Raw genomic sequence first — 27129 nt, forward strand, 5'->3', positions numbered from 1 at the left:
ATAATGGAAAGGGACAAGTTTAAGGGTATTCACGATACGAAGGTGTAGTAGAGGTTGAAGAAGGGAAACGATGGCATTCGAGCAAATACCGAGCATTCCATGGACGCCAGAAACAGGATAGCTGGTTCCCTGCACAAGCAAACATCGTTTCCCTAGGAGCTTCGTTCTATCGTCGTTCCCTCGAACACGTCAATTGCATTCTGATCATGGAATCTTCGAAGCTATCGGACACAGGAAATTTATGGAAGTACCGTATGTAAAACTTGGCATTGATTGGAAACCATCCTGTCCATTGGAATTTAACATTAATAAGTATCGTTTAACTTAAACACAGATAATAATTCAAGCAGATATCAAAATAAAATTCTGATTAAAAGTTTCTCATTCCTTTAACAATTTATTTTAATAAATATAAAAAATAAAATTCCTTTTCCTGTTAAAAAAAATTAAAAGATTTCTTTTTCTCAATTTAAAAGTACAAAAGAAAATTCTAATTGACGTAATAAAAGCACTCTTTACCGAAACTGTGCTTTTGAAAGAACGGGACAACGAGGCTGTACAAAATGGCACTAAGTTCGTTTAAAAACCGTACAAAGTATATTATTCGAAAAATAGAGGGTGAAAAGCGTGAGGTCAAAGTACATTTGAAAGAAGAGAAGGTTAAAGCAGTGAATAAGGGCAGCAATTGAGGGGACAAGGAAACTGTATGAATATACATAAGCCGAAAGGGGTTGCCACCCTGTTTTATGCATCTTTACACGCAGGAAACAAGCTCCGCGAGGTAATTAGCATTTTACCAGCCGGCGTTTCCGAGCTGAGAAGAGCTGAAAGAGCTCGCTGGCCTCGAAGGACGTCTGGTTCGAGGAACGAATTTTTTATCGTTATTCCACACGCGTGACAAGCTTACCCGATCCCTCTTCTACCGATCTTTTCTACCCTCTCGTTCGTGAAATTTCCCCTTCTAAAGCCACCGTCTCCTTTCCTTTTCCTTTCTCTTTTTTTTTTCTTTTTTCTCTAAACTTCGTGCACAAGCTTTTCTTCCGAGGCTGCGTTGACCTACTTTCTAATGAGTGGTCGCTTTTTACCACCGCGAGATTGTTGGAACTTTAAATTGGTTCAACAGTTTATTTTTAAGAAACGTTTGAAAGATATTAAGCAGATACAACAGTTGATTAGGAATTTTATTTAGCTTTTTCCATGGGTGGTTTAGGTATAAATTTGATTTGCAATATGGTAACCAAAGGATTTTATAATAATTTAAACAAGGAAAGAATTTTTAGTGTTACAATATTGACTAATTTTCATATAATATTTTCTTTAATTTTTAACTCCTCCGAGGGAACAATGAAAATGTTAATTTTACAAAGAAACCGCGAGGTGATGAAACGCACGAACAACCGTGCAATTTGTAAGAAGAACATGCTTAACGCTCGATATAGTTGTGAAACGAAACGAACCAACAGCCATACGTTCCTATCCTTAATTACCGCAGCGCCGAGAGATGCACGTATGAATTTTAAACAACACCCAACGCGGCTGAACGGTGCTCTTGAATTATCCGAAGCCGCAAAAAGTCCTCGTAACACTCTAAGCGGAGTCCCGCTTCTAATTAAGCTCCGCGGAAATGTTCCTCAAACGTCGCTCTTAAACGACTGTTTCACCGTTGTCTCTGAACGATTTCGACAACAAAATTTCCTCCTTCAGCGATTTCAGTTGTATTTTTATATAAAAATAAATTTTATAATCTAACGTATCAATTTCCCATTTAGAACTCCAAATTTCCTATCTTCAATTTTTAATTAATCGACTAAATTAAACTTAAACTAATTATACCATTCAATTTATTAAAGACACTGAAAATGAATTTTCTATTTAAAATTACTGATAATAATTTCAAATAATATTCAGAATTATTTTCTAAATTAAATTTTTTAATTAAATCATTAATCAATCTTTAATTCCATCGATTTTACACCTTCAAAGATCTTCTGAAAATAATCTGTATAGCTGCGGAATCTCGATACGTTCCATTTATTCTAGGCCACGTTTCGTTCCCCGATTTCGCCTCTAATAAATTTCCATCTCGTTCGGAGCCGCTACAACTTGCGCCGGAGAGATATTGCATAACGAGAAAAAACAGTCCAGAAAGTAACGGTACGAGAAGCAGCTTCCACGATAAATCGAGCGTTTTCGTTTTATGCGATTTAACGCCCGTTTCTGTTCAGCCCGAACTGATGGCAAGAAATTTCGCAACGATGCTGATACGATGTGTCGAGCGTTTAACTCGGCTGAGAACACGGAAAGAACAAACCGTGCACTTTATTTCGCAGACATCTACGAGATAGCCGCGGTACTTCTTGCGTCATTACACCGACACAGAATTATGGATCGCAATTAAGAAGTAGTATTAACTTGTAAACTTAACCCACGTGTTTTTCCTCGCTTCAACCTTCGTTTGCATTATCTCTTCAAGACTGAAACGCGGATTAAGAAACGTTCAGATCCTACTTTATATCTTTCCATCAAGCTACTGCATTCTTACGCAAGAAATTATCCTACGTTCTTATAAATTTCTTATAAAATAGAAGTGTGTTTCATAGATTTAATTGAAACGCTGCTGCTTGGAATTTTCCTACGCCGAGGGATATAATTACGGATAGTTTACAGTTTCCAAGCGAGAAACTTCGGCATGATAGTTCCAACGTTAGCACAACTGCAAAGCGTAGCTTGCGAGGCCTTGGTTTGGTGAAAAAAGCGAGCGACGGGGACGAGTTCAAAGGGTGGCAGGGTAAAATCAACAGCGTCAAAGAGACTAACGAAACGACCAATCAAGCTGCTGGCGTTCTTATCAAACGCGAAGCACAAATATCCAGGGAAGGTTCGTCTTAATTCGAAGACGGTAAATTCTCGTGTCTCTGATTCGTGACCTATCCAGCCTAAGTAAACGAGGAGACGTCTGGGAATTCGACGAAACCAACATCTAAAATCTAGACGTTTCCCTTTTTCAGACGAAATAATTTCTAACTGTGAAACCTAAGCGAATTTTTGGATAAATTATAGATTGCAAGAATTGCGTAAAATTATTTTATGTGCTAAAATTCCATAAATATCACTGACCTTATCGCTAATCTGGTAAATATTAAATAATTGGTAATGGCTGGTATAATTAGTTTAAGTTTAATTTAGTCGATTAATTAAAAATTAAAGATAAAAAATTTAGAGTTCTAAATGGGATATTGATACGTTAGATTATAAAATAACGCTAATTAAAGCCTATAATTTAGCCTGATTATTCGTCGAAGCGTGAAAAGAGAAATCATCAGGGCTGATAGACGAATACCTGCTGGTGACGTTGTAAAAGGGAATAACGAGGATCACGGGATCGCTGAAGGATTTTATATTGCCTCATAAGAGCATCCTCATCCAGGTAAATCGCGACACGCTCACACGGTTCGCTACTTACAGTTATTAGTTTCAGCCCTTTAAACGACACGTCATCATTTTCAATTTATTTCTTCTGCGTGCGACTCGCTTTGAAACCGGTCTACGTAGACCACTCTAGAAGCATTGATAATGGATCGTTCATCGCCCATTATGTCACTTAAGTTATTCAATGCCGAAATAAAACGGCCACGCCCCGTACCAAGAGATTTGGAAACTCGTTCTTTCATCTTCTAATGAATCGTCATCGTTTCCCCTCGCTCTTAATTCGATTTTAATAAACCAATTAGAGAACAGGAATTTCTTATCAAAAATTTGGTGTAAATAAAATTGCTCGATGTAAGATTTCCATTTATATCAGAAATATACTGCTGAGTACTCTTATATTACTGTTCTTCAGACTAATTATTCGCAAACGAAAAAATTCTCAACTTCAAACAGAACTTTGAACAACACTTTATTTTAACATTTTTCAACCTAGTTATTCGCGGATAGAAAAGCTCCGAATCCTAATTAGAACTTCGAGAAGTTCGAGTGTCCTTCTGTTCTTCAACAGCGATTGTAAACCCTCGACTGAATCGAACAATGAATTGTTAAATTAAGTAGATACGCATTGTTTCTACATTAAAGTTTGAAGAAACGATACAAAATATGTTTGACCATAAAATATTTCACGTAGATAACGTTTAATCGTGGAAAACAGAGATTACAAGTATTAGATTAGATTATCTGTTATTCAAGTGTCAGCTTTATACCAAAACGTGTACAGTGAATGACGTGTGTACATACTCGAAGCTGAACAAATATGAGATTGAATTAAATTTACCTTTCCAAACAATTATTTGAAAATGATAACGAACGATAAATCACACGAAGAGCGAAGAGATTTTTAATTAAATTAATTTTTATAATTTCAAATTCTGTTATCTCACCATGTAAATTAATTCTATTAAATTGGCGGTCGCTAATTCGAAGATTTTCTGTTATATAAATTTCATGGATAAAAACCGATCGATTTCCGCGTTATTTATCGCTGACCTGTGCCAAGATGAATTTTGCAATTTCCCTCCCCGGTTATCGAGTGACAGGGACAGAAGAGTCACGATCGGACACTTTCCTCGATAACAGGGGTGCACGGCCCACTTTGGAAACTTGGCCGCGATGATAGGCCAGACTAGGTCCGCGAAAACAATGGAACACGAAGAGAACTCGTGTTATTTCCATTGACAGTCGGCTTAAATTCCGCGAAGCGAACCGCTGCCCGGAACAACGGAGACTGATAATGTTTCCGACCGATACGGGCCCCACCGACCCCTCGATACTCATCTTCGTTGATACGGAAAAGCTGTAACGATGTTAAGGACAAAGATCGAGTCTATAAAACAGAGGCAAGGTCTCTTCAATCCATAGATAATTTGTGAACTTAAAACTTTTGTAATAATCCAATTGAATTAATATTTCAATGCAGGAAATTAAACTAATTACAGAATTTAATCCGTGGAATTTTTTATACTTCCTATGAAACGAGGTGTTAAAATTCAATTTTTTGAATAAAAAATTAAGAGAAGAGGTATTATTTAATTTCTCTGAAGAAATTTCCAGTTATTGAAATAGAAAGTGTAATCCCGGTCGCAAATACGTTCTGCTCGCAAAGGTGTAAAAGGTCGAACCCTCCGAGGACCCGATGGCCTACTTCTTCAACTTGAAACAACGAAACACTTCACTCCATTTCGATCTATCTGCTTCCCACGCTCTATCGAAATACATTCGAAACGGTTCGATTCCACACAGATATCCAAATGAGTTCGAACGAGGGAAAGTATGAAATGAAAACGGTAAATATTTGTGTAAATTTTTGCTATCAAATATGAAGCACTCGATAAATTTTATAAGTGAGAAAAATGTAGAACCTTTAAAAAAAGGAAAATTTTGAAAGCTTAGAAGAAAAATATCATTTATTATCTTGATTTAAATTCCAGACGAAAATTAACGCGATAAATAATCGCGAATCGAGCTCCTTCTCATATTAAGGAAGAATTTTTTAGAATTACAAGCAATTATCCAAAGATTTACGAGAAACTTATAAATCTGAGGAATTAATAAAAATTTGAAGAATTTCGAAGAAAGTTAAGCACAAAGTTCGCTTCTAAAAGATGTGCGAATCTGATACAAGTTATTAAAATCGTAGTAAATTATTAATAGTGTAGAAACTCTGCTTCTGTTCCCGCATGAAAATAATTTTCAACACTTTTCGGTAGTTTAAATTGCTCGTTAAACAACTGTGTCAAAATTACCCAACTTTTAATCCCTTGGCGCTTCATTAAACAAGCACATTTATATTTTACTGAACAGACAGCTGCTCTGACACTCTCATTTATAATTCAATTAATTTATTCCACCTGCGTGGAAGTTCATACACACAATTAACCGTATGTTGCAAAATATATTCATTATTTTTTTTTTTGTACATATCTTCCTTGTTGATTTATGACTCAATAAACGACATGCTGAATTAACAAGAATATTTCTTTAAACGCGCAGCATTTTTGTGCCAGCGTGCATTCTGCATTTTTATTCAATTTATCTTCTATGCATTTTTCAACCTATTAACCGGGAAAACAGGTTTTTAACATAGGAGTAAAAATAAAATCTGCTATATAAATGTTGCTGTGAATAACTACACTGTTCATGACTTTATATGTAAAATCAATGTTATTCTCAATAAATGTAACATAAATCCTTGAGTGAGATTATTTTTATAATGAAAAAGAAACACTGTAGATATTTCAATTCTTTTTAATTATTCCCTGAATTTTCCTACAAATAAAGTGTGCAAATATGTATTCATTGATTTTAAAATAAAATACATAATAAAATATCCCAAATATTTATTTATAAATATATTATTATGTCATATTTGTATTGTAGTTATTTAATCAGAAGATTTATTCACCGAATCATACAGTACTGTAAATACTTAAATGTCAAATTTGCAATTTGATGGAACAGCAATGTACTTCAATAAAAACAATTGAAACATTTTCAAATATATATTTTCATGAACAATTTACCGACAATTTCCATAAAACTTCAAAGTCAATGATTTACTTTTCAATGCATTTTCAAAAAAAAAAAGAGATTATTTTTCTGAATATAAATGGTCCATCCAACAGATGAATGATTTTCACTTCCACAGAATACTAACATTACCAACGACAATAAATCAGTCTCTATCCTGGCATCGAAGAATTTCCATTTTTTATCGTTATCAAACGAAAGGTACGAAATTGTCGGTACACGAAAAAAGGGTGCCACCTAAACTGCTTTCTCGAGTAAGCTGGAAATGATTCGCGGCTACGAGATCGATGAGGTTCTGCACGTTCTCCTGCCAATACATCGATAAATCATTCTGACGAGTCGAGCGAAAATTTTTTAGCGAACCAACAGCCACGGTGGTCCAAAGGCAACGAAAACGATGGATTTACCGGCCATCTTTTGTTCGACCCTATCCTTGCTGTTTCTCTTTTTCTTTTTTTTCCCCTCTACTCCCTTTCATTTTATACCGTCTCCCTTGAATTTCGTTTAGTTACGAGGCGTGTGGAAAATTAACGGTTGCGTTCAATTCACCGTACACACGCTCTTTTCGTGAAAGATTTATCGCTGATTGTGATGCTAAATCGATACATTTCGAACGAATTTCGAATGAACGAAAAACGAGGGTTAATCGTGAAAATGTTACTTGAAAATATAAAACAGAAAATTTTTCTGTATTCTCATTGCAAATGTGAATTTTGTATATTTTGGAGGATATTTAACACGTTAACTGCTATGGTGAAAATGAGCCGTATTGAAGCTTTAATTATTAAAAATGAAAATACTTAATTTCTAAATTTCAAACGTCAAGCTTTTAATTTGTTATCTTACATTATTAGTATAATAGCAATATTATTAAAAATAATATTTTTCTATGGCTTTCTTTTAATTATTAGATCCCCATGGCAATCAACGTATTAAAAAGATTTTAAATCTCTTCACTTTTAATTAAATTTATTCAATATTTCTATTTGTTTATGAAAGCTAGTCCACCTAAAATTTTCATCAAAACCTGCGCCATTATTCTCTACAGCGGTAAAATATATTCCTATCCAACATTAATCAGGCAGTCGAAATAAATCAAGCTCCTTCAGGTATTGTTCCAAAATCAACGGAACGAGCTGAGAAGACGTGCAGAAACGGACCACGGTTGGATCAACCTGGGCGAAAGTTCCTCGACGGAAGTTCTGCCAGTGAACTTTCATTACAGTGGTCCCCTTCCTTCTTGCATGCCACTAAGTTTGGCCAAGGTATGATTGGAAAAGTTGGAAAGGTAGAACGTTGGTTATTTTCGAATGTCGATATTCGACGATAGGCTAGACACGCGTGTGATTAACCCTTTAACTGTGGGTATGATTTATAAAGCACATGTTAATTTTTGCTAATATCAAATAGCGGCTGTGACTTATATACTACTAAAATAAAAATAAAATAAATACCATAAAAAAATCTTTTAAAATAGAATATCACTTCGGTAATATAATTTAAAATTAGAACGATCGACTGTGCTAAAAGTATCCGCAGTTAAAGGGTTAACCCCCCGCAGCGAGCCCTCCGTTCGCAAATTTTTATTAAAATTAATGCAACTGTAACGACGGTGAAAAGCAACGAATAAAATTGACGATAAATATCATAGAAATGAATGATGCGTTCGTATTCCGATTGTTAATAACTCTGCAAGTTATTACATCATTCAGGTGCATAATGATTTTCCGTTAATTGCATTCCTCGTTTATTTCGCCGCATGGTAACGTTGTTGAGTTCGATTATCGCGAAAATACCAGCCGAGTAATTAATTCGAATATTTTGTTGATAGCGCGTCGTCGTGTTACAACGGAGAAATTACAACACTCTTCTATGGAGTGCGTAAAGCTATTGTCCGAGAGGGTGAATAATAATCTGTTTCCAAATGAAAAGAAAAAGAAAAATGAACGACTCGAGGGTACATAATTTTGAGAATTATTAATGATTCGAGTACAGTATCGTATGGAACTACATATACATTTACGATTGTTTAGATTATAATTATTCCACGGTATGTAAATTTCTGCTTGCACAAGCTATTTTTACGTTCACTTGGCAAGAAACATTAACAGAATCTTAATGAGTATAACTGGAAAGAAGTTTAAGTAGTTTGCAAACAGTGATTAGTGCAAGGCAAACATTATCTACGGATGCAGAAAATGTTTCTCGCAAACTGTAGTTAATACGTAACACAAGGTATTATCAGTGCCTGAAAACGTCTTCCTGTTAAGACCGGATGTAATTCGAGTATTTCGCGTAGCACACACTGTATCTACCCTTCAACCTAGTTTCGTGTTCTTAATACGTTAATCTCTAGCGATGTACATATGTCGCAGTGTCACATATAGAAACTATCAATAATGACATCAATTAGACAAATTTCCACGTGAAACGTTCTAACTGAACCAGTTCAAATTATTTAGGTCGACCAATACGTAATTGATCAAACAATAGTTTTTTAAATTTTGCTTCGACGCTATGGAAAAATAGAAAAATATAATCTAAATAAAAATAAAAATCTACTACCCTCGTATTTCATTTCGATCCTGCCAAAATTTATCGCTGACCCAAAAACAACGCACCCTTCGCGCGAATTTCACACTTCCGCGATTCGAAACGGTCCGATTCGGCTGAAATTTTCGGCAGTCCAAAATCGTATCAACGGGAATCATTTTCCAGGGCTTATCAGATGAGCGATGCCAGGGGAATCATCGATAAGAGCTTATCAGTTACGCAACTCACGGATACGCGACACGAATAGCTCGCGTTTGCACAACACGTTGTATACGCGCAGCAAACCGTCTACGAATGACTGATGCTACCGCGGATCGGTCGTTCAAACAGATTCGTGATCGAGACGAGTTGATTCTCAGTTCAAACAGCTTAAGATAGTATTTAACCCTTTCAGCAATGATATGGAGCAACACCTGTGCCGCAATGTGTCGTTTAATTAAATATTTATCTAAATTCGTGGAAACTAATAATAAATTCACTAAAAGAATTCAATGATTCAAATTTTGTATGACTGAATAATTAACACCAGATTGCCACAGAAAGACTTAAATAATTTTTTTAAAAATATATGTTGGTTTTTAATAGAATTATGAAATGTATACAAATACTAATTCCTTCCCCTCCCCACTCCTTAGTTCCAACAATCCACATGTGCTATACCTATTTTGTGAGTCCGGCAATCTATTGTTAATAAAAGGAAAATGTAAATAAACACTTTGATTCAATAAAATATCCTAATAATAGAATTTCCAAGATACAATCAAATTTATTAACCAACGTGTCCGCGGGTCACCGCGGTACGATCGCATTTTTGCAACAAGTGGTTCCGAAAGAATTCACCCAGCGAAGGGGTTAATATCGGTATCGATAATCTGAATACGATTTACTACCTCGTTCGCGTTCCTTCGTGACATTCCTTGACTTATCAGTGCAAATCGATAGCTGTGAACTTTCTGCCACTGACATTTCATGCTAATTGAGAGGACACGAGCTTCGTAACCAAAAGTGAAAGGTACTTCGATCGCGTTGCAATCGGAAAGGAATGGAATCTGAAACGTCGTCTGAATCTGAAATGAAAATTCGTCTCTGAAAGCCGAAATAACCCGTTCAAATATTCTTCCGCGAACGAAATTATCCCGTTCCAGATTTCGTGCATTCAATTATCAAACGCGAGATCATCTTTGCGTACCGTCTTTACGAATCTCTTTCTGCGATTGCTTCAAAATAATTCGTCATTTAAGCAAAAGCGCGAGGGAAAAGAGGAAAATGCTCGGGGAGAGAGCCAGGACGAAACGTACACGGGGAATAATGAATGAACGAGGGTGAGTCGCGTGAAAGCAAAAAACGTGAGAGCCCGCGGGAGAGTAGCCGTGGGCAAGGGCAAAAAGGAAGACGCGCATAGAGACGGACGGGAAACGACGCGACGGGACAAAGGGAGGGCCGGAAAAGGATGGAAGAAATGGAGAAAATAAAATGGGGAAAAAAGCGTAAAGTTGCGTGAGCGGGGGAGAGACAGAAGAGGGTGCAATTTAAATTTTCGGACTGGCCTCGTCGTGTCTGGAACTTTTTCAATGTATACACTTTTAAAAGGCCCGTTGCATAATGTAAAGCAACCTCGTATCATCCCCCTATTCCAATGTGAATTCATAGAATATACAGGCGGCTAGAGCTTTCCAGGGGGTTGCCATTTAACACGAAGTGTTTGGCTTTTTTTTTTTTTTTTATTATTTTAACTTGCCTACGTACGAGGTCCACTTTAAAGGAAGGTGTTAGAGAATTTACGAGCCACCGATTTCTCTGAGCCGCTTTCCTCTTATTTTCGCTTTTTCCATCTCTGCTTACTTGTTTATTTATTTGCCGGCTCGATTCTATGCCCTAGACAGTTTTCGAGCTTCCCACTTTGACACTTTTGCACGTGGAATAACGACGAGAGTGAAGTTTTATTAAAAGAAATAATAGAAACTAGCAAATATTTTTTTTCAATTACCTTTCAATAGTTTATTATTATTCTATCTTTTTTTTTTAATTTACTTGCATTCTAATGAATTCTTCGAAACTTCTAAATAAAAATCACTGTATTCCCCGAAAATTAATTTGGTTCATTCAATAAACTTCCATTATAACTAACAATTATCATTCCCCCAGCGCGAATTGCAATTAAAACACAGATACGTATAGAATTCATTCATAAATCTGTCCAAATTTAATTTACGAACAAAACAATCGTTTCCGCTGCTATACACGACCCAATTCGCAATTAAAAAAACGAAACGTTAATGCAATTACGGTCCGCGTTACAGACACTCTAACGAACCGACGAAATTACCCCAAAGAAATATATAACATTGCCGTAAAATCGTTCAACTTTCAGGGAAACAGGTTCCTCGTACAATTTTCAAGACGGCAACGAAAATTTACTCCTCTCCGTCGCGCTTCACTTAATTATTTTCGCGTAAAGCGAGCTTGATTCCGCGCGAACCTGGCCGACACCGTCGAGATTCAATGAAAAGCCAGCGTTACACGTTTCACCGTGGAATGCTAAGGGCTTACAGCATCAAGAAATTTCATAAGAACGAACCGGTTTGGTTCTCGAATTACCCAACGCCACGTTCGACGCTCGTTGGAATCCAAAGGTTTGTTCCAAGTGTCAAATATCGGATAGGAAGATGATATTCAGCAAAGACGGAAACCATAGGAGACACCCTGGTATCGTGCATGAACGTTACATCGATGGAATGAAATTTCCGAAGGGGTTATTTCGTTCCAAGATCTCATTTCAAAAACAAAAAAAATTGGTTCCTTACAATTTTTTGATTTACTTTATTTTCATTTTTTTTTTAAATTAGAAGAGCTTAGACGAAATTAATAACAGAGTAATCATGAGAATTAAGCGATGCCACATTTATGAAACTATAAAAAGACAGAAAACGTAGAACATGAGTCTCCAACCAGGGAAACCACTCCCACTTCCGGTTTCGCGTGATACCATTTGTGTCCCCCGGACGAGCAGCAATTGTCTTGTCACACGTGTTGTAAATACAAAACGCAGGAAAACGAAAAGGCGACGCTTGTTTGTGAACGACCTAATTGCACGATTTCGTTGCTTTAAGGGGTTTCTCAAGGGTGCTCAAAGTAGGGTAATCTTTGAGAATTTTTTAAATAAAAACGACGAAACCAACTAATGTAAAACTTTTCGTATATGTTATACATTTAAGGAATATACCAAAATATTTTCAAAACCAGAAATTTGTACAATATAAGTAATAGCATCCCAGCCACCCTGTCGTAGCTTCCCCAAAAAAGTTTGTAGACGCTAATCACAATTGTAATTATTACCTATAGTTATCTACAACAGAAGAACTAATAAGATTCTCAATCTGAACGATTGTAGCTATAGTTCTACCCAGAATTGTGGATTTTTTCCCTAGATTTTTTTACTTCCATTTTTCTGAGTTTCAAACTTTTTGTTTCAAACGCATCAAAAAAATTTTAGAGATGGAGGAATGTATCCCCAAAATTTCAAATGAATCTAGCCATTCATTCTCCAGTTATCTTGATTATAGAAATATTATATTAAATTTAAAATTTAATATAAGAAACTCGAAATAAGTCGCTTATACTGGTTTGGTAATTCTAGTGTTAAGAAGGTGCAATAAAAAATAATTCGATTTCTTTGAATCGACACAATAAGAAAATCCCTTAATTGATAATCGGTAGTGGAATAGTGGAAGACAATGCGTCAAGTTATCAAAGTACGTCATTAATATCATTATCAAACGTTTATTCTTAAAAATCCAGCTCTGATATTCCTACAAAAATGTGCCTGAACTTTGACCAATCTTATCATTCGCAGTACGTCAACACGAATTCCTCGAAATCATTGCGAGAACGTCCGATAAGAAACTATTTATAATAATCTCTCTTGTGGAAACGTTCCGAGGGAGAGAGGTCTCGGTTACGGGGGAGGCGTCGCTAAAATAATTCAGTCTCCCGAGGCGAGGATTCTTTGTGGATCTACGAAAATACGATTCCTCGCAAATGTCTACTTCGTTACCGGCTCGCTATAAATAGGCCGAAACGGCCTTGGTCAACCTTCTTCGAGTTCATCGACTTGGCGAACCGGTACACCCAGTGTCCAGCCGACACCAGACATCCACGAGAAGATTCTGCCTCTCAAGAATTCCAAACTTTTCAGATCACACGAGAATGAACGCTGACCCGTTTAACCCTTTCCTCGCGGACGACGATACAGTCAGAATGTATCTACATGTGTTAGGTTGTTAGAAATGAAACGTTCAATAATTGTAACTTCCTCCGAAATGGCATTCATTAGGCGATTTACGGCTGAATTTTTCAAATTACTGCAATTAGAAGAGATAATGGGTATAATTGGAATATTACAGAGGAACTTTGACGCCTGAGTGATAAGTGTGTGCATGCAGTAATAATTTCATCAATATATTTGATATAAATACTTCTAATCAAGTAAGTGAAAATATTCCTGATAATAGGAATGATAGATTCTTATGGAAATTCAACTTTGACTGCTGAATGATAAGCCTATGCATGCAGCAATAATTTGATAATTTCAAATATTTGATATAAATATTTCCAATTAGATAAGTGAAAATATTTCTAATAATAGAAATGATAGATTTCTATGGAAATCCAATTCAGATATGGCATAAGCGATTGACCCGTTGAATAAAAGAAAAACTGAAACTAACAACTTAAAAATTTCAAAGAAATTGTAAATAATTAATCATGCACAGTTTCCTAATGCCAGGACTTTCTGAGGTAAAAGTGATATCAGAACTAGAATTATCAGTCGAGGAAAAGGAAAGCACTTTCACTTCATTTTTCAAATGAACAAACTATATTCACCTTCTATGATATTTGTAAGTAGTAACTGTAATCGCATCTGGTAGGTTTCTCAATTCATTGTAATTCAACGCGAAGACTTAAGTTTGCATCTAGCTTGCTTGTGGTTTCGTTTGGATCGAAAGCGTTCTGGAGTTAGCGGTAATTCGATTCTTTCTGGGTTATTCAGCGTTGAATAGTAGGTTAAACATAAAGCATACTATTCACGTACCATCGTCGACTGACGCTTCTCGTTACGCATGTAAAACGGATCTTTCGTAAATATCAGTGTATAAAGACATTATCGAACAACCTTCGAAAATAAGAAATAAATTTTAATTTGTGTAATGGAAACAATTGCGTGTTAGAAAACACACGGTACGCATATTTCGAGTGAATAATGGTACTTTAACGTCACCCTAAACGAGGGTCGTTTAGGGTTGATGGTCAGCCACGTGTCTCTATTTTCGTTCTAAATTGATCGTGAAGGGAGCTGATGTGTATTGATGACACCTCGTAGAATTACTGAAAACCCTTCAATTGGAATGTTCTAACATCCCATGACGTCAATCGTATGAATTCCTAACGATGTTTAAAGTTACTAAATAACAAGTTTACATTAACGGTCGATCCTCTTGTTTATTCAAGTCTTCTCTTTAACTTTTGTATGCTATGACCGCAGTATTTTGATTAAGCAGACAAAAATTTAAAAATAAATGATTAAATTCCTGTGTAAGCTATAATTAGCACCGTTTATAAAAGACTGATTAAAATTGTTCAAATTAAATTGTGACATTAACACCAAATCGTTCATTATAGGTTTCGTAAAGATAAGAGTACTCGTCATTTGTCTTTTCTTCGAACGAGAATACTGATAAACGTAAGAAATTCCAAGATGTAGAGATACCAAGGTCTATCTGTTAAAATATTATCATCGCGTCGAGAGCGAACGTGGAGGCGATAAAAGTGATCGCAAAAGGAGTTACAACGAGCGACAGATAACGAGCTAGTGTCTTAGTGAAACGAAGACATTCACGCGGGACCACGATCGTTCGCACTTCCGTCACCGTGAAAGCGTGACAGATTAAAACAACCCACGTTCAGCAATAAAACAGCAGAAACAGCGAAAATCCATTTAACGGAAACTGGCTCCGAGGCCGGAGCACGGGCAACGAGCGCGTTCGTTTAATTCCGAAAAGCATCACGCGTTACAAAGCCAGGCTAACTCCATTGAAAAAAGTCACGAACAAAAGACGAGTTATCCGCGTTATCTTTCCGTCAAGTCTACGATCGATTTCTATAGGAAAAACCGACGGTGAAACGTACACGAATAAAAAAGATAGTTGATCGATTTTCACACTTTAATCAAATGTCGTCGTAGAAATAGTGATAGTTTCGAGAGCGAATTTCTATTTCATTTTATTTTAGATTTACTACCATTTGTATTATTTCTTTAACACTAGAACTACCGACGTTTAATGCACATTAATTTTTCAGTTGAAAATAATGTAGAAAATTAAATAGATACAAATTGGGTCAATAATAAGTAATAAAGATACTATAGATGCTAAAGATAAATGTAATTAAAAATTAAAACATTCAAATATGAGGGACCTCAGTTGCCCCGTTTAGTAATCTAAGGAATAAGGGTAGAAAAGTAGGGTGATAATTTTTATTATAAATCTAAGGATTAATTATCACGTTGACTGCTATAGGGTCCGTATAGACAAAGAATAAGAATTACAGCAAACTTTATTACACAAGGTAGAAAGTGAAAAGCTGATATTGAAAGATTAAACGATTGCCTTCTGAATAATTGACGTACAGTGTCTTACTATACCGCTGATTCTACTGTGGCAATCAACGTGTCCTACTACTTATAGCACGTCTGTTTCTACTGTGCCGGTCGACGTACTAATCGCAACAATCAATCATTTCTGAATAGGAAAGAAACAGATGGTGATTCTTTGTTTATCATTTTCAGTTTAGATGACCTAATATCATTAACCTTTCGCGAATAACCCATAGGTGTTAAATTAACCCTACGGTTTTGAAACTACTGTAATACAAAAACATATTTTTGACAAATTATTAATTCATTATTGTTCATTTTTAAGAGATGAATTTTTATTTACCCTATAAAATCGAAATTTTTTTATAATTTTTTCGACAGTTGTGTCAGTCAAAGCTAACTCTTCATTGCCCAAATTTTAAAATAAATAAAGAAAATTGAAATACCATACATACATGACATTCAAAGATCCTTGATTGGGCAAATTGTAATTAGAATTAAACTCAAAATTTAACCATACTAAAAGTACCACTCAAATTTGACACATTTGAAATGTAAATTGCGTCACGAGTGTAACTCGATATTACATGACAAAGGGTCAAAGCGCATTTTTGTAGAAAATAATATTCAGGGTAAAATTAACTCCGCACGGTACTGAAAATGATTCTCATCCACTTGGTTTGCTAAGCATTAAGTTTAGAGTTTCTAGAATTGTTTTAGGTAAATGTCTACAATTAAGGCTCCAACGAGAAATCAATTGCAAAGAGGTAAATTCTATGTATTTTTGCCCCTCGAATCCAAAACTGTTGATAAAATTTGGGATTCGCTTGTATTTTTTAAGATACATAAGTTAGGTTATAGTCTCCTTAAACAAAGTGTTAAAAGTGGTACATGGCTAGCCAATTCTAATCTTTATATCACGACGATTGCCCATTTTATTGGATATTTGTTCTCCACGCTATGCATTCTATGGACAGGAATTAGAACTGAGCAAGGAGACTATTGTTAACTGGTCAAACCCAACCTATGCAAGTTAGTGATAAGCTTTAAAAGTATTGTCCATCCTACAAAGTCATTAACTTTTGAAAATAATGATTTTATGTCCATATTTACCACAATATCTTAGAAAATACAAGCGACCCCCAAATTTTATCAACAGTTTTAGATTCGAAGGGCAAAAATACATAGAATTTACCTTTTTTCAATTGATATCTCGTTGGGACCGTAATTGTAGACGTTTACCTTGTTTTACTTAATTGAATTTCCCTTATTAACCATATGTAAGATTTTATATTTACATAAACACACGTCGTAAAGGCGTGATGGGTAATTGCGTTTCGACCTTCATAACGAAACGTTGAACGACGAACGCACGAGTCGAACTCATGAACATAGGTACACAAAACATGGAAACGTGACACGCGTGGAATGGCGAACATACCTGAATTATCTATCTCTGGACGGATGAGCGATCGTTGAACTCGCTTCGACGACCGAGCGTGTATCACAGACTCTCCTTGATTCTTCTTCGCTCGTTCTCGCACGGTTCAAAGTCACGATAAACGTTGAACCCGCGCTCGAAAGATCGAGCGTGTATCACAGACTTTCTCCACACTTTTCCTTCCGACACAAAGTTCAAAGTTACCAGAAGAACCGGAGTCGGGGTTCGATGCCGCGCCGATCAAACTTTCAACGTTAATTAACCGGGTCGCCGCCAATTATCATCCTCCTCGCGTTTTCACTTCGCGCGATCGAAACGAACGCTTTATCGAGCATCTACACTTTCCGCACACGCGTGACCGCGCACCGTAACCTCGTTCGAGCTTCTCTCGATTTTTGGCCAATTTCAGCTCTGCCGCGATACAAAGAATGACCCGTTCGTTCCGCAGGATGGTCCCTCGCGCGAACTCCTGTCAGGTCTGACAAAACGGAAGTCTTATCGTCCACCGAACAATCTGACAGTGACGTGTTTCCGCTGCGCGAACACGTGCGTATGGACGGTTCGTAGAAGCCACAAGTAGACGAAGGTTGTACAAACGTTCAGAGATTATCAGACTTCTGATCTGGAGTAGGATCTATCGTGAATCGATCGAGGGATCAGGTTGTCGATCAAGATTCGAAGCCGACGAAAAATGCCAGGTGCAAGGATGAATATTTTTATTTTCGAATGATTCGATGAATTATTTTGCACCAGAAATTGTTTATCGAGTGATGCTCCAAGACAGACACGATTCTTCGGCGTGTCCCTTTGTTCACCGTCGTACTCGATCACCGGACCGGAAACACGCACTTCCTTCTCTCTCGTCCCGATTCGCTCGCACTGAAGTTTTTCCACGGCGAAGAAACCAACAAACAAGACACCGCTATACGACACACTCACGCGCGATCGCGTCCGTCCGAGCACTGACGCGACTCAGGATTCCACGAGTGACTGCGGCCGCACACACGACTCCGAGCCGACTTCGCTGCTCGCCGCCGCGACTCGTCTACCCGAACGGAGCCGAGTCCCTACGAACCGTTTCTTTGCCCTGACGCTGGCCGCGAATCGCGCGCATTGCCGCTCCGACCGCTTAGCGGGATGGAACCTTTTCCAGTCGCTCCTCTATCGTCTTAACCCTTTATCTATTGTAGAAAACACATTTTCAAGCATGCGAGTGAAATACAATTTTGGTGAATGAGAATTGTTTCTTTCTTTGATTCGAAGGGTGGTACAATGAGGTAGAGTGTTACACGTGAAATGCATTTTGAGGGTGCATTGAATGCACCTGTGCTCGAAGCAGTTTTGTCAAAGTGTAAATGCAATCACATGGCAAAATATCGATTGTTCTTATTTCAGTAGTCTATCGTTAGAAAGTTGAAGAAATTGAAAAATGTATTTCTTTCTTTGAAAAGATTCATTTTTCAGTCCACAAAAAATTACAACCCCATTTTTCATCCCAATTCCAAAGGAAGATTTCCTCGTACACGATCCAAAGAATCCCGATGAATGTTAGACATGTTCTTAGAAGGATTCCCTGATAAAAATCAGTCGGTACCTGGCATCCAGGTAAAAAAAAGAGGGAGGGCATTTCTCGGCGATCTCCAGGTGTGCAGGAAATTCGGAGATCGGTCGTTGAACTTCGACACGGTTCGCCAGCTCCGTGTTCAATTTACGTTCGGTCGTGAAAGCAGTCGTCGGTCGAAAGTTTGGATTTACAATCAGGTAAATTGGAGTGTGGTATTCGGTATGGAATGTTCGGAGAGCCTGCTGATAGTGAGACAACATGTTTTCGAAGGTACCCTGGTATCTTTACCGATAAGCTAATCGGTCTGAAATTGCAAAATAATTTCTTTCTTCGTACGTACAAAGAAAAATTGAAAACAAATAACAATTTTAAATGTTAAGATAATAAAGCATAGAAAATCTAAAAATAGGAATTTGAAAAATAGAAATATAGACTGTTCAGAATTCATAATGTTATAAATAATGAAATTTTTTTCAATGTACCTTTGATCACGGAATACGCTATTCAATTTTGCATAAAAAAACTTATCAAACACCCGGCATAAATACAAATCAAAGCACCGGTTCATCGATCCTACTATTTGAATACGATGCCTGATATTCATTGTAACGAGGTATTTGCGAAAGCGAACGACGTCTCGCCTATCGGTAGTGCAAGAAAATTTGTGAATTATATCTGGTTGACAATGGTTTCGAGTTCACGGCGAGTTGAATAGATGGCCGGTCGTCGAATTTCATTCGTATCGCGGCTGCTTTTCACGCGTGTCTCGGCTTTTTGTCGCCGCCTCGGGTTAATCTTGATTCTGCATTAACGCGGGGTGAAGTGGCTCGAAGCACGATACCGACGCGAAACTCGCGATTCACGCGCATTCAAAAGCCCGATGCAGAGCTTGATAAATAAGCCGTTGCATCGGCTTGTCGTTCACCGAGAAGAAAGTGTCATTGGGATCGTGAGAAGAAATAAATGGATATAATGGCTGACATAGCGACTGAAATATGCGAGCTGTTGAAAAAAATTCCTGGTATTTCTTACCTAAGATTTTCTACCTGAAAATAGATAAAGCTAGTAGTATATTATTCCCTGTCGGTTGTATCTTATCTATGCAATTAGTCATCGAAAACTACTGAAAAATCACAATTTCCTTCCAAACAAAAAATTGTTTGGAAATGCATAGTTAATGACTAATGAGTTTCTAATGTTTCTAATCAGGAATGATCCCAAACTTGGAAATTAAAAAAATTATGAAATTTTGTAAATATGTAGGAGGTAAAAATAGCCCTTCAAAATTTTTTCTTTTTATCCGAAACCATTAGAGATATTTGAAAACTTCATCAGGGAAAATTGTTCGTCTTAATGTATAGTATTTTGTGATACTAGAACAGAAAATTATAGACAAAAATATTTGAAAACAATTTCTTGTTTCAACATAAAAAATATACAAAATCCCCATATTCACAAAGTTTCATAATTTTTTGAAGTTCCATGTTCGGGATCATTCCTTTCAAATAGAAATTCTTTGATGTAATATTGCGGGTGTTGAATAGTGCAAAGATCCAAGCTCGAGCATATCGTGCGCCAGAAGCATAAGTTATGAGGTTGTCGCACGAGTTTCACAATAGATTAAGGGTGTAACGTGTGCGTGATGGAAATCGTTTTCACGCCTGGGGTGGATAGTCAAAAGTACGGGAAACTCGGCCACGACGTGTGCGCGTCCAAACTAATACAGAGCTTCATCGGAATCTACTTAGCGAAAGTTCGATCTAATAAGCGGGAACACGCGAACACGTCTAACCGTCCTCGAGATTATATCTTCATCGAGTTCTGACCGAATCCCGAACGAGCCCTGACCCTTCGTACGTGGAATATTTACGAAGAATGGAGAAATCGAAGAGAAATTACCGTCTCCTCCGAAAGAGACATCCGCGCGAATCTAGAAAGAGACTACACGGTCCTGATCTTGATCTATAGCTAAAAAATTCTTCTTCAACAGAGAAGATACTTATAAATAAATTGTTACCAGGACATCAAAGAAAACGGGTATTTGCTATGGGTCAAAGAGAAAGCAACAGCATCATCGCAATATATATTTTTCTTGCGACAAACCGAAACGGAAGCCTCCTGCGGTAGCTCGATAAAAGAGATACGTGCCGTAGCGGGAACCAGATATAAATTCCTGCCGGCAGAGGAAGCGTACAGAGGGAAACAGCATCGAATGATTTCTGTTGCGACGAGTTGCCGATATTGCGTTGCGAAAATGAGGAAGCATTTCAAACGCACTCGACGAGAGAAAGAAAATTGAATATTAAATTTTACACAGAGTTTTCATCTCTGGCTCGGGGAACAAATTAAATCTCGATGCATCGTACGAACTTTTCTACCTCTTTCAAATATTTCCTTCGCGACGACAATGAGAAAGTTAACGATACCGATAATATTTCTGAGGGGTTCGCGCGAGGGAAATCGGTAGAATACGAAATACAATGACAAAGTGGCTTGCCTCCAAAACGTTTCAGAACGGAGTGTCCTTGCAAACCCGAGAATATGCTTTCCTCAAAAAGGGAATTTGACGTGTTCCGCGGAGGGGAAGAGGAACTTCCTGATCCTTCGCAGCGTGGCCGTCGGGCTGGCAAAACGGCACGAATTAATGCTTTATTACCCTTTGACCCGACGGCTCGAACGCCCAAAAGGTCCTCGCGGCCTTCTGCCGTTTCCTCCGCTGGGAACTTCGCTGGTCGCCACATTTCCAAAAAGGGATAAAAAGGAAGATGAAAAATAAATGAGGATTCAGGGGAATACTTTGGAATTGTAATAGGTTGCACAAACTCACCGATGAAAAAGCGTGGACAGACGAACGAAAGCTCCGGCTAAGTAATATATCAGGTCAGTGATTTCGTTGACTTTTCTTGCTTTCGCCTGTTCGTCGCGACCGTGTGCCGTTTTTACACTGCTGCTATTTCGCCTCACTTATCGTAAACAACTGTCGTACCGGGATAATTTTCGCTAACGAAAGGTTGCGCGTTCGGGAGGGCGGGGGCGTTTTGCGCGCGCTGCCGGCCTCGTAGCATGTTTTCCCCGTGAAAAATGCTGCCTCGCTTCGTTGAGTTTGTCTTAAATTTCACGCGCTAATACTGTCCGGGGGTAAAAAGGACGCGGGAGGGATGGGTTCTTTGGATGGGCTACCATGGACGCGTAAATTAGCCTCGTTCTTGTTATTTTCAGAGATAATTGGTGGCCGTGACATGAGAATTTTTTATTTTCATCACTCACAAATATTTATATTAAAATTCTTTTTCTCAATATTGTTCAACAATATTTTAACCTAGTTAATTAAGAAGGCATCTCGCTTCGATCGAATAATAGCTGCCAATTAAAATTTCCCGCAACTTTAATTACAGCTACCATAAAACGAAACAGAGCAAGACGTCAAACGAAGCAAGCAAGAGTAATAAAAAAAAAAAAAACCACGGACAGTCTGGGATAAATAAGAAAGGTACAACGGACGATTGTTCTCGTTTCGTTGAATGCTTAAGTTCTCAAAATCGATCGGATCGATCTTCCATCAATTCATCACCCGGATCTCGATCTCAATCTCGGAGATGCAATGAAGTTAAACGGGCCAGGACGGAGCAAAGAAAACAGGTCTGGAGGACAGAAGGGACAAGAGAAAAAGACGAAAGGGACAACGGAGAGAGTTTGTAATTCATATCAGAGTCCCGAAAGACAAAGCAATCAAGCGATCCGCAGGTTCAACTTCTCCTCGGCTTCCGTGTTAAATTAAACTTACAGATCTTCGCGGCGAAGGGGTGAGAACGCTGGTTCGAATATATATTGTATTTTTTATGAGAGGCGTAGGCAGAGATTGGTCGGAAAAGAGGAATCGTGGTAGAAGGAAAATATCGAGAGCTGCGCAGACAGGATCAAAGTTAAACGAACGCGTTCGAACGGACACAAAGGATTTCCATGGGACTTTATTACACCGAGCCCTGCTGCTTTCACGGGCGTACGAGTACGGCCCTCTCTTTCGAGGTTCGCCTCTTCGTCGTTCGTTTCGCACGGCCAAGAAGGAATCTTAATGGAAATGTAAATTCGCAGCCACGCGCGACGAGAAACTTGGTCGAATCGTTTCGACCTTTTTTCCCTTCTCTCCTCTTTATTTCTGATTGTTTTCTGGACTGGGACGAATTTGGCTGACAATTTTTTTGTTTTAGATAATTATCTCATAAATTTTCTAAATTTGAAGGATTGTGCTGAATCTCTAATTCTATTAGAATTCTAACGCATGATGAATTAGCAGAGAATTTCAGGGTATTGCACTTCGTCAAATTTATCCATTCGGGGCAATCCTATCATCGGCTGGACCATAGTTTCTATGCTTATTGCATTTAATCTGCGGTTCCTTTCCCATGGTGGTTGTACGCTGATTCCGTAAATCAAAGGCTAATCGCATGGTCCACATGCGATACGCCTCTATTCCACAAAGGTAAGCAACCATCGAATATGGGAATAAACAGCCGAATAATACGTTCATTACCTTTTCGAGTATAAGTTTTGCAAGCTGAAATTAAAATTTATTCCTGAGAAGAATCGTGTCCCTTTATAAAAATCAAGTTTAATTAGAAAAATATTAATGATCGAATTAACGCACTTTCTATGATTGAAATTAACGCGTTCAAGTATCAAAATGATTTTGAAAAATGAAAAAGATTTTTCGTAATAAGATAAAGCATTTTCCAGTTCGTTGTTTGCATTGCACGAAAATGAATTCTCAAACGAAAAGCTCCATTAGGAGTTTGGCAAACGAATCCACGGATAACGCTAGGCTTGCATTAAACTTTCATTTTCCACGCGCATCGGGTAACAATGCGAAAGAAAAGAGACCTCTTTCTGAGATACTTCATTCACAAAGGAGCTCCGAAGACACAATGAACCTCGTAGGTACAACATGCGAGGGGGCAGCAAAGTATTTGCTACTCCTCCGAGCAACCTCGTGAATGTTGATAGGATTTTGTCGGGAAGCACGTAGATTTATCTGAGAAAGCTAGCTTCTGCGAGAACATGTAAACGAGAATCCGACATGTTGCTGTAACCTTACGATCCCTTTACAAATGAATGCTGCAACGAAAGAATGCAAAACCATAAATTGAAGCGGAAACGAAAGAAAACCGTGTCCCAGTTTACCATCTAAGAGAACGAAGGAAACGCGAAAAGGTTATATCTTTGTATTCAGACGTTTGCAAGGTAACATTTCAAATTTTCATTCTCCACGATAGCGGTTCGCGTTCGTAATTACAGCTCTCCGTTTCGCGATGGATGGAAAATTGTTGAACATTTATTTGATCAATGGAAGACATTTCGCCGGTCGTGAATTCCATAAAAGCGACGATTACCCGTTTTATCAGACAATGTCACCAGGAATCGTTCGGTGGCTCGTCGTCACGCTACACCGGCTCGTAACACGTAGTTTCCTTTAATCAAAGCTCCGAAAAGGGGCCATCGATTTTTCATATTTCCCGGAGAACACGCGACGGGCGTGTCTGGTCGTCGAAAAACGCCGTCAAATCAAAGCCTCTCCTCTAAATACCGAGGGAAAGGAGAGGAGAAAAAAAAAACTGGCTTAATCACTTGGACGTTTGTCGCCCCTTCGTTTAACCCTCGACAGAGAGGGGTGGGTTTTTTTTTCGACGACGCGTCGAGCAGCAGCTTTTTACAGGGGATGTCACGCGTTTTACCTTGCAACAGCTGTTACGAGCATTCATCATTCCGCTCAATGTCCCTCCGCATTATCCTCCCTCGCTCGTAGGATTATTTGCAAAACAGCCCCTGTCCCTTCGAACTGATTTCACTTCAATAGCTTCGGCTCAAAATGTATCCGTCCATTTACATTTTTTTTTATGGGATACGTTCTTCAATTTTCATGAGAAAGGATATTATTTTAAAATAAATCTGAATTATATTAATTATTTTGTATGTAATTGACAAGGGCTGGTTTGTGATACGACAGGTTTATATTTTTAATTGTTTACCGTAATTAAATATAGGCTATGGTGGTTTGGATGTCGAAGGGTGCGATAACACCCTCCTGTTTTCAAGGGGAAAGCAAGGTTCACGCGAGCCACCCCTTGGAGATATTACAAATTATGGGGCTGTGCTCGGTGATTCGTCACTCGTTCTACACTTGAAGAGCGTTAATGATGAAGGATAATTATGGATTTATTTTTTACTCGGTGGACTTTATTAATGAATCGTCAGACCGTTATTAGGGGAGTTTCTTAACACGTTCGCATATAGCATATTCAAAAATTCAGATATATTTCTGAGTTAATTATTAATATAATAGGGTATCTAATTCTAGTTTTAAATCTTGATCTATCTAAATTTTTCATTCTAAAATTTAATATTTCAATTATAATATTTCACCAACGTAATTTCATTTTAATTAAAACTTATATCTTAATTTACCATTTATATATAAATTCATTTTTAGATCTAGTTTAACCGTTATTGCTGGCTCTAAATTTAAGTCTAATAAAATTATTTATCGCTTAAAACTTCCATTCAAATATCAGTATCTTATATTAAACAATCAAATATATAATTATTAAAACAGTTAATTATCGTTTAATGTAATCAATTGAAAGAATAACTGCGGTCGACTAAATGATCAAAAGAAACTTCTCAGCATCAACCACGAGCCAGTAAGTTTGAATTAGCCCAGATTTGGGGTAGATGCCAGGATAATACAACTTTTGTTGGTAAATGGAAAACCGAGAGAGAAAGAGAGATTGGGAAACAAATCAGTTGAGCCCTGGCAATGGTAAGCCTGCAGAATCTATCTAATTTAGGGTCATATTGGAGGGTTGCGGGAGGAAGATATACCGGTGGCACGTAGGGGAGATTTAGCCCGAGGACGAAACCACTAATCCTTGTGTGGTAATCGACGATTTCCGCCCCTAAATTGTCCTGCCTCCGCGGGGCTGCCAGCACCCCAGACCATTTCGAAGAAAGCGAATTCCGAGCTCCCGCTTTTGTTCCTTGCGACGGTAGCCATGGTGTAATTATTTCGACCACAGAAATCATTTAATTTATAATTAGAATAAAATAAATTAAAACCTTCTATACTTTTATAATTTGTATTACACATTTATTTTAGAAATTTTGTAAAAATATGATTTTGAAAGACATTTTAAACACTAATTAAATTATTGTAAATTATTTTGCTTAGAATAATTAGTTTCAAAATGTCTAATAATTAAACGTAGAATATTATTATTAAATAGATAGCAACATTCTACTGTGGGATAATAATGCGGGGAACATTATCACTATTACGATAATACCAAAAAGTGATCGTGTGTCATCGGAACAGACAGTTTGGTAAATTCATGTGACATCTCGGCTATCTTGAGATATCTAACGCTAATGAAACGCCCCGGGCCAATAGGAAATTGCGCCTCGGTAAACACTAATAAACTTACACACACGCCACATTTACCGACGTATCAAAGTACGTCGGGATATGTACACGGTATCTAGTTCCACTCGGAACTTTGTTCTATCAAGAAAAATTTCAGAAAATCCACGAAGAAACTCTACAAAATATCCCAAACGTTTCTTATTTTTAATTTCGATAACGTATCAATAGTTTAACCAGTAAGCTCCTTACGCGAAGATTACGTTGGGCAAATTGTAGCCGGCGATTTTAAGAAGATTAACGCAACCAAGATGTATACCATTTGTTGAATTCTCCTCTATTTACGCCAGCTGCAATATTCAACAGCGGTCGAATAATTTTCGGTGGGTAAGTTTGGACAAGGATACGTATTTTATTCGATAACTTTGTAACATCCGCGATACAGCGGTCTTCCTCCAGCCGCGTAAATCCAGTGCTTCTGTCCGAACAAATTTAAGGCCTCGACTAATACCGTAATACTTAGCTTACTTTTAAGGAGATTAATGTTTTCGGGTTCTGCTTGCCCTCCTTTTCATCCTCTCTGTTCATCCCTTACAAATACTTCTATCTTCCTCCGTTTATAACTCTTTGATAACATTTAATAAGTTCTGAATTGGAGATAATTTTTTAAAGAATGTTCAACATTCAGAACACTGAATAAGTAATAAGAAAGTTGGAAGAGGGGATCAGAATTAGGAAGTTACCTAGAATCTACCCCTTTCGTTATCGCTCCTAACCTTTGTCCGGTTCCATTATTCCCTTCCTTGCCCTTAAACCCTCGGTTTCTACGTTTCTTCGAACGCGATAAAGGCTCGGGTAATTATACGGCAGCGCGAATCAATCCATTCGAACGTCACAGCAGCACGGTTACGGTATAATAACAGTGCCGGCTGTTGGTTATCGCGCCGCTGCGGCTTTAATGCAACCTGCCATGAGAACGAATCCCATGG

At 37.7% G+C, this 27129-nt stretch overlaps 1 protein-coding gene across 3 annotated transcripts in view; it reads right to left on the minus strand.

Moving 5' to 3' along the window:
* The window catches only part of alpha-Man-Ia (alpha-Mannosidase class I a), a 350946-nt gene that overhangs the window by 81989 nt on the left and 241828 nt on the right, over window positions 1-27129 (minus strand). For 2 of the 3 annotated variants that reach the window (XM_034318324.2, XM_034318323.2), the window contains exon 1: window positions 17166-18188. The exons of the other annotated variant lie outside the window; for it this stretch is intronic. The gene's annotated coding sequence lies outside the window, so the exon portion shown is untranslated. Of the gene's footprint in view, window positions 1-17165; window positions 18189-27129 lie in introns of those variants that run through there. 3 annotated transcript variants of the gene reach the window in all.

This window comes from Osmia lignaria, chromosome 6 (assembly GCF_051020975.1).
Source record: "Osmia lignaria lignaria isolate PbOS001 chromosome 6, iyOsmLign1, whole genome shotgun sequence".
Lineage (NCBI taxonomy): Eukaryota > Metazoa > Arthropoda > Insecta > Hymenoptera > Megachilidae > Osmia > Osmia lignaria.